Here is a 9,282-nt window from a genome sequence, read left to right on the forward strand (position 1 = left end):
TTATACCATATTAAGTCATTAGTTGTCTTGCAGTCCCCTACCAAGCCTTCCAGAAGCCAATAACCTAATTTAACTGAGTAGTTCCCATCTTTTGAACCACACCAAATTACTTTGTCCTAGCCTTTTGTGAGGTAATTCTTTCTCTGATCCAAGACTTATTTTAACAACCTTTGTTGTTGATCTGATAGCCCTATGTCTGATAGGTCTTTCTAGCACCAAACCTCTCTCAGGTGGCTTTGTTTGCATACCAAATAGTCATTGACCTTGTCACCCCAATTCCTGCATAAAAGACGTTTTTCTTCGAAAAAATTGGCCATGTGTTTTATGACTAGGTATGCCGCCCAAGAATCATCCCAAAATTTAGCTGACTTTCCATTACCAATATGCCATGTGAGTACTTTCCTGCTGCTCACTATGAAGTTCCAAATTGTAGATCCCCTGGGTGGGTTTTTTATTGTGAAAATTTTGTGATTCTCCATTGTGTCCAGGTATTTAGCCCTCATTACCTTTACCTATAATTGATTTGGTTTATTATAAATGCTCCAAGAGATTTTAGCTCCTAGAGCTTCATTCATAATTTGCCAATTCCTAAGCCCAACACCACCCTTCACTTTCGAACTGCAAAATTTTTCCCAAGCCAATAGAGGGATTTTATCTTGTTCATTAGCTCCATTCCAAAAGAATTTTCTCATTTTCTGTTTGATCACATTGATGATTTTGCAGGGAATTTTTAGGCATGTCATTGAGAAGATGGGGATGGTTGAGACAACTATTTTTAACATCAGAACTCTGCCTACCAAAGTCAGCCATTTACTTTTCCATCCCTCCAATCTGTTGAAGCAACTTTCTACCAAATTTTTCCAAATTGTTGACTTATTAATGCCTCAAAATAAGGTAACACCTAAAAACTTACTTGGTAGAGTTCCCAGCTTCATGCCAAGAATGTTGCTAATTTCCCTCTGTTTAGGAGGTGGAGTGTAGAAGAAAAAAATATCAGATTTGAGCAAGTTCACTTTTTGTCCTGACACTTGTTCATAATTATCAATCACCTATTTTACAGTTTGAGCTTCCCTTGTTGAGGCCTCTCCACCCAGGAAAGTATCATCAATGAATTGCAGATGAGTCAAAGGAACCACCCCTACAACAATCCTTATACCCTTCCATCGGCTAGCTCTACATTCTTTCGAAATCAAGCGCCCCAACACTTCTGCCATAACAATGAAAAGAAAAGGGGACAGTGGGTCCCCTTGTCTTAAACCCTTGTTGGAAGAGAAGAAACCCTGAGGGCTCCCATTGATAAGGATTGAGAACCTAGGGGACTTAATACAACTTTCTATCCAGGCTATCTAGACCGGGTCAAAGCCAAATTTTGCAAGAAATTTTATAGAGGGAAATCTCTATTTACCTCATCATAGGCTTTCCTGATATCCACTTTTATCATCATATTCTCCTTTTCAGAAAGACGGATGGAATGAATAGCCTCATGTGCCAAGATAATACCTTCATAAATCGATCTACCGGGGGCAAAACCACTCTATTCCAGGGAAATAACTTCTTCCAGAATACATTTTAGCATGTTGGCTATCACTTTAGAGATCACTTTATAGATCATGTTGCACAAAGAAATGGGTCTAAAGTCATGGAGGGTAGATATGTTTTCCTTTTTATGGATCAGTGCTATGAAAGTATTGTTAAAGTCCTTAAGAATGAAACCACCTGTTCTAGAATCCTCCACTACTGCCCATAAATCATTTGCCAAAATGTCCCAGAAATGTTGAAAGAAAAGAGTTGGGAACCCATCCGGTCCTAGAGCTTTGTCAGCTCCCATGTCAAAAACTGCAGTCTTTACTTCCTCCATTGACATAGCCCTAAGTAACATCTTGTTGTGCTACTCCTTCACAAAGGAGGGTAAGATATCCATAATAGATTGCAATTCTAGGTCTGCCCTTGCCTCCCCATTGAAAGCACTCGAGAAGAAGTTCACTGCCTCACTATTGATGGAATCCTGATTGGTTAACAGCTCCCCCATCGTATTATGTATAGAGAAAATTTTGTTATAGTTCCTCCTAACCTTTGTAGAGGTGTGGAAGAATTTAGTATTTCTGTCACCTTCCTTCAGTCATGTCTCACGGGATTTTTGTCTCCAAAAGGTTTCTTCTCTTGCTAGGACTTCTGAGTACACCTTATTAAGTTGTTTCTCTCTCAATAAAGCAAATTCATCCATGCCTTGAAGAATAATTTTTTCGTGTCAAGTTTTTAATTCTTCCTCTAGACTTAGTTTCTCATTAAAGATGTTTTTGAAAGACTCTCTATTCCACTTTTTGAGTTGTTCTTTTACAAATTGAAGTTTTTTGAAGAACATAAAAGCCTTATTACCTGGTTTTTCAGGGGGCAGATTCCACCATGTCTCCACCAAAGATCTTAAATTCTTATCCCTTAGCCACATAGCTTCAAATTTGAAAGGGCGTCTATAAGGGGCTCTTTCATCCTAAATTCGGATGCCAATGGGGTAATGGTCTGAACCCGTGAATGGTAAAACATCGGCACTACACATCCACTGATGAGAGGACCAGTCACCAGCTACAAAGAATCTGTCTAGTCTTTCTTCTATGTTTTAAAAACCACTTCTTCTATTTGTCCAAGTGAATTCCCCAATTTTGAAGGGGATTTCAATTAATCCTGACTCTGTGATGAAAGAGCCAAAATCTAAGTTACTCTGCCTCATCCAACCATTACCACCCATTTTGTCTGATGGTCGAATCAAGGCATTGAAGTCACCCCCTATTAGAAAAGGAGTTACAGTGTCTTGTCTTAGACATCCTGAAATATCATTCCATAGCTGTTTTTTTTAAGAGGGGCTATTTGGCCCATAGACATTAATTAAGAACAGTTGCAGCTGAAGTTACTTCGAGTGAATTCACACCCATTGGCACCAGTGTCCCTGTTTAATAATGCTGACATCCACTAGGGACTCATTCCATAAGATGGCTAAGCCACCCAAGGCTCCTTGAGGCTCAACTAAGACACATTTCCATTTTTTAAATCTACTATAAAAGGTTTCAAAATCTTCAGACTTAGTTTTGGTTTCCAATAGGCAAACAAGATCTGGGCGAAACTGATCAAGGCATCTCTTAATCAGTCTAACCTTGTCAGGGGCATTGCAGCCCCTGACATTCCACGAAAGGAACCTCATTGCTTCTGGGAAGAGACCACATCCCTTCCCGATCTAATTGTTGGCATTATGTGAACCGGTATGAGGACATAATGATATTGTATGTTGTCATTGATGTCAATATGTGATATGAAGAGAGAACCTGCATATTTGAGAACCAGTATATATGCCAAAGTAAAGCGGCATATTTGTTCAAGGTGAACCGACATGTCAAGGTGAATCGGCATGTCAAGGTGAGCTGGCATGTAGTCATGGGAACCGACACATGGAAGCATTGTATGACTACCGGTTGGTGGGTAGTTTCTACTTCAGGATTTCCAGTTGGAGTACCTCAAGCCTGTGTGACTCAATCGGTGATCTTTGTGTGATGAGTTAGCAGTATAACAAAGAACGGATCATGTTGCCATGTCAGTCTTGTGCGCATGAAGGATCTTGCATGAAGAAGACTATCCCTATCTACCTCGGGAATGTGCAAAGTTTGTAAACGGTGAAAACGAGTGATGGATTATTAGCCGCCATGAAATCAGTGGATAATGAATGATGGAGAATGTCTTGAGATTTATTCAAGATTTGTTACATTTAATGCAGTATGTTCAATGGTCGGGATTGAACCATTTGAATTCCTTAACCTAATAGGTTTAGGGTTTAGGGTTTCTGCTACCGACCTGTCTGTTGTCCTATAAGGTCGATGTTGTGATTCTTTCAGAAGTTGTTGGCAAAAGTTGTGTGTGTGTGTGTCTAAGAGAAGAGATACATAATTCTTGCCAGACCAAAGGAGAGAAGTCATATCTGCAGAGTGTAAGTGCAGAAGGTGAAGAGGAGCTTAAGCGGATCTGCATTGGCATTGAGTGCTATTATCAGGTCATTGATATACCTATTGATCTTTAACCACTTCAACAATTGTGAAATCCCTTAACAGGGTAGCCTTAAGCGGCTTGTTGAAAATCCTCTAATAGGGTAACTCAAAGCTACTGAGTCATTGATATCCTTTAGCTATTGAGTTCTTGAAATCCTCTAACAAGGTACCCTTAACAAGGTTTAACCCTTAACCGGGTATTGTAGCCATCCCTTAACCGGGTGATCCCTAATAGGATCGGTTCCTAACAGAACCTATTGTATCTGTCTTTAATGGGACAAGGCTCCTAATAGAGCGGACTTCCAAAGAGTTCAAAAACAAGCTTGTGGGTATTCATCCCCACCATGGTTTTTCCCAATTGGGTTTCCACGTGAAAAATATGTGTCATGTGTGATGCTTTCTTCATGTGATGTTATGATTGTTTTCTGATTAAGTGGTGATGCATGTTGATCTTGCTGTAATATGCACATCTTTGATGGTAGATTGCCTGTTCATGCATTAGGGTGAAATGGGAATGAAGAGTTAGATTATATGAGAAGATAAGTGTCAATTGGTCTTTGCTTGTCTCAGTTACACTGTGTTTTGCCGGTTGAACTCTGTTTAAGGACCAGCGTTGTTGTTTGTCTGTCAGTGCATAAGTGTTAGTTGATAAACCAGTTTAAGGTTGGGTTTTTGTCTGTACTGATTCACCCCCCCTCTCAGTATTGGTTTGGTACTATTCGTTCATCATTAAGTTATCACTAAGTCTGAGTTTGCTTTGGCTAGCAACATTACCTGCAATCTCCAATCTAACTCTATTGGATTTAGGTCCTCTTTTCTTACTCTCACCTGTCTTTACCTTATCATTTTGAGCCAAAGTCATTTCCAGGGTTCTCTTATCTGAAACCCCTCCTATGGCAAGAAGTCCCATGTCATCCTCTCCCACCAGATTATTGGATAGTTCTCCCTCGGATTCTGACAAAATCAGGTCACCTCCACTATCTTTCACCCCTTCAAAGGATGCATCTAGGTTTCTAATGGGAGAAATTTGGATATCCTTAAAGACTATTTCCTCCACAGCTTGTTAAATTCTTAGAGGTGTAGATGGGAGTTTTTCCTCTTGTAAGTGTGTCCTTTCTTGAGGCACCTCATAATGTTCTTTAGGCATATCCTCCATTTGAGTCTCAGGGACTAATTTCTCTTCCTCTTCTGCCATGTAACTAGCTTGAAAAAATTGTGGGGACACATTGCTTTCCTCTTCAGTATGTTCAGCATTTTGCTTATGATTCTTTGAATAAATTAGATCCATAGCACTTAAACCAGTGACTGGGGCCCAAATGTTTCCCACTACATCCATCCCCTTACTCTGCAATTGAGGATCACTATATTGGTTTTGGATTGTTACTGAATCTGATCTGATAATATTTGTTAGTGTTACCCGGTCTTTTGTAGATGCCTCTGATGCAAATATATCATCAATCAGACCTTTACTAGAACAAAGAGATGTTCTTGTGTTTAGATTCGGCTCATAACACATCCTAGAATGTTGCAAAACATTCCAATCCAATGTTTCCCAATGATGTTCCCAGTCCTTTTGTTCCGAAAGTCTGATTATATCCTCTGCCAGTTCATCTTGGACTTTAGACTTTCCTTTGTCTCCGATTTTGCAGTCCCCTTTAGCATGGGCAAAAGAATTGCAATCTGAGCATGTTGCCATCCTTTCTTCTAGGACCACCTTTTGCGCCCAGATCCCCGAACCAGTTTTGATTTCTATTGTGTCTGGTAAGTTATGCATCGGGTCCCAATCAATGCATATCCGTGAGACCATACTGAAATCCGTAGGGTCTACAAATTCCTCATCTTTTCTGAAAATTCCTAGGTTTTCTCCTATTTTTTTAGGGTTTCTATGTTCTTGTAATCCTAGGGAAATCCTGGGAATTTAATCCATATTGGTACCCTATTGATGGTTTGTGCATTTGGATTGAAATTTGGCTTCCATTTGAGAATGCTAAAGCCTTTTCCATTCATAAAGAAAGGTCCATTGTCAAGAATTCAATCCCTATCCATATTAGTAGGGCATATAACTAGGAAAAACCATTTTCTATTGTTTTTAGTTCTACACCCTCCCCCCAAATAGCGTCACACCATGCCCTGATTTTTTATAGAGACAGCCACGAGCCCCCCCATTTCAAGAAGAGAGCATGTGCATTAAGAAAATTGATATTGTCACCCCATTCACCATTCGAGATTTCAAAGTTCAGGGCTCTATTATAGATAGAGTTAGGGCATACCTCTAACACTTTCGCAGCTTCCCTCGAAGGCTTCTGCTTCCAAAATTTCTCCAACACCTTCTTGAAATCCACCTTCTGACGGTTGCTTAAGGCCTCATATCCTCTGAAACTGTCGGTGATCATATGCCTGTCGTTATGCTTAAAATCACCTGTTGTTGTCCTCCTTTGTTGCACTTTATCTGGACCCTTCCATGACCAAGACTGGTCTCAGAATACTATGCGGGTATCTCTGAAATGACCACGATTTCCATTCCTATTCCTCGGCCATTTTCCATTGAAGCCTCCGCTGTATCTGAAACCCTCATGGCGGCTAAAGCCCTACCAGGGTCGATCCACCATTTTTTTCAAATTTTATTCTATAATTAATAACATTAGATTGAGATAATTACAAAGTTAACTGATTGCATGTTCAAGATTTACATTGATGGGTTAAACTTAGAGTGAGTGGTAGTTGAGAGGTGGAAGTGAAGATATAATTAGCATTAACTAATTAAAAATTATTTAATTGAGTTCATTAGAAAAGAAAATAAACAAAAATAAATAAATAAATAAATATTACTTTTCATGCATTTAAGTGTCACAAACATGTCAAATTAAATGCTTCTAATTTTTATTACGAACATTTTTCATTTTTGCATCCATTATGTAAATGTAAAACCACTTCAAAGTAATTAAAATAATATAATATTATAATAATTAAAAATTATAACAAATATTCCTACACTTATTTAACTATATAAATTTGAAAAACTTAAAAATAATTTATGCCATGAACAACAACTATTCATAAATCTGATTTCAGTTTTTTAATGCACGATTTAAAAACATTCGGTAATAAAGCACAGAATGTAATGTGATCAACGAACTATTCAACAATTTGGATAAATAAATAAATAAAATCTTACAAACTGATATCAGCATCCGACCTTAGCTCAGTTGGTAGAGCGGAGAACTGTAGTGGGACATAAAATCCCTTAGAAATCCTTAGGTCGCTGGTTCGATTCCGGCAGATCGGATGTTAATATTCTCAATTTATTTTGAAGAGGAATAACTTCATATACGAGGAAATTTATCTTTCTTTAAAATATTGTAATTAGAATTAATTTAATAAAGGCAAGTGTAAATTTAATGTTCTCGATTTATTTTGAAGAGGAATAACTTCATATACGAGGAAATTTATCTTTCTTTAAAATATTGTAATTAGAATTAATTTAATAAAGGTAAGTGTAAATTTTTTCGTTTTAAATTAAATGTTATCCTTTACATTTTATTTATTAATTATAATATAGATCAATTTATATAAGAGAGTTGTGGATATAAAATAGTTATTATAATTAATTTAGAAAAGTAAGTGTAAAAAGGATATAAATTTTTATGTATTAGATTAATAAAAATATATTTTGTGTACTTTATTTCTATTCTTTTAAATATAGGTACACTAGTTTATTCATTATAACAAAGGTATTGATCAATTTAAAAAAGAGTTTAGGATATGAAATATTGTTTGCTAGAATTAATTTAGGAAAGTAAGTGTAAAAAGAATAAGAGCATTCATTAATGTCATTTGTTTCATAATTCATTAATTTTGTCTTCATTTCTTCTTCTTTTTTGCTCTACTTTGAAGGATGACACTATTTACAAATACCTTTTCATAGTTATGAGTATGCCACTACAAAATATGGTCTCCTAGGTCAACCTTCAAAAGAATTGTGCGAAGAATAACAAAAACTAACATTAGCTATACAAATGCTCTAAAATAATATGTTTGAGGGTAAATTCATTTAAGTATATCAATTTAAGTGTTCATAGGAGGATGTTCACTAATATTTCTATGGCTACCTCAAGTTTGGAATCTAGTGAAACAATTATGTTCACTAATGTTTATACTCCTACTGATCTTCCTAAAAAATCCTTGCTATGGTCTCATGTCGGGTGTGTTTGGTCCTTATTCCCTTATCCTCCTTGGATTTTTGTTGGATACTTTAATGTTGTCTCAATTTTGGAGGAAAATAGGGAAGATATTGCTAGGATTGAGGCTTCTATCAATCTTTTGAGGGATAATATAAGACTATTTTTGAGGTTGATAGATATACAGACTAATAATGGCTTCTTGAATTGGAATAAAAGAAGAAGTGGAGAGAATGTTTTTTATATTAAAAGCAGCCAAAACAAGGGGTTTGTCCCAAGTACAGATAAGAAAACAATGGCTAGCCAACTGTCAGTAGAGAAGCAACAAAGAAGAAGTGGAGAGAATGTTATTTCTTAGAAGTTTGATAGATTTCTAGTTTCTTTTTATTGAGTTGGGGATAATTGGGCTTCCAGTTCTGAAATTTTAGACTAGAAATGATCAAATCATTAGTCGATCAAATTGTTGACTATTATTTCAAACTTCACAATATCCCTCTTTTAACTTTCAACTTAAATGTGGCTTCAAGATTATGTCCTTTAGGATTTTATGCTTGAGTGGTGGCATAAAGGGAGGCCTACTTATGGCATTGCAATGTATTCCTTTGTTAATAAATTGTAGTTTGTAAAGTGAAAGCTTAAAAAATGGAATAGATAGTGCTTTCGCAACCTTTTTTTTGCTAAAATTATTGTTTGATCCCACTTGGACTCTATCACCCATCAAATTTGAGATTAGGGACTTACTGAAGAACCTAATGGAGAGGATATTATTGTTGTGAATGATTTTAAAGAATGGGACAACATGAGGATATTTTTAAAAAGCAAAAGTCACATATTGATTGGCTTCAAGAAGGGAATAGAAATACCACCATTTTTTATAACTCCGTTAAAGCTAGAATAAATGGAAATCTTATTACTTCTTTATTTTCCTCGGTGGGGATTTAAATTTCTTCTCCAAGTGTGATTTCTTCATAGGCTTCACAATTCTTCTCAACATTTTTCTACCAAAGATTATCATTTGGCTAGGGATGAGGGAAAATTATATATTATACTAAATTTCCTCTCTAGTTTCTAATGAG

General features: G+C 36.6%; 1 non-coding gene across 1 annotated transcript; it reads left to right on the forward strand.

Annotated features, from left to right (window-relative positions):
- Positions 1-7,219: 7,219 nt before the first annotated feature.
- Positions 7,220-7,314, forward strand: TRNAY-AUA (transfer RNA tyrosine (anticodon AUA)). Its single transcript has 2 exons — positions 7,220-7,256; positions 7,279-7,314. It is a non-coding gene; the product is annotated as a tRNA-Tyr (tRNA).
- Positions 7,315-9,282: the final 1,968 nt, after the last annotated feature.

The sequence above is a fragment of the Cryptomeria japonica genome, chromosome 6 (assembly GCF_030272615.1).
Source record: "Cryptomeria japonica chromosome 6, Sugi_1.0, whole genome shotgun sequence".
In the NCBI taxonomy this organism is placed as follows: Eukaryota; Viridiplantae; Streptophyta; class Pinopsida; order Cupressales; family Cupressaceae; genus Cryptomeria; species Cryptomeria japonica.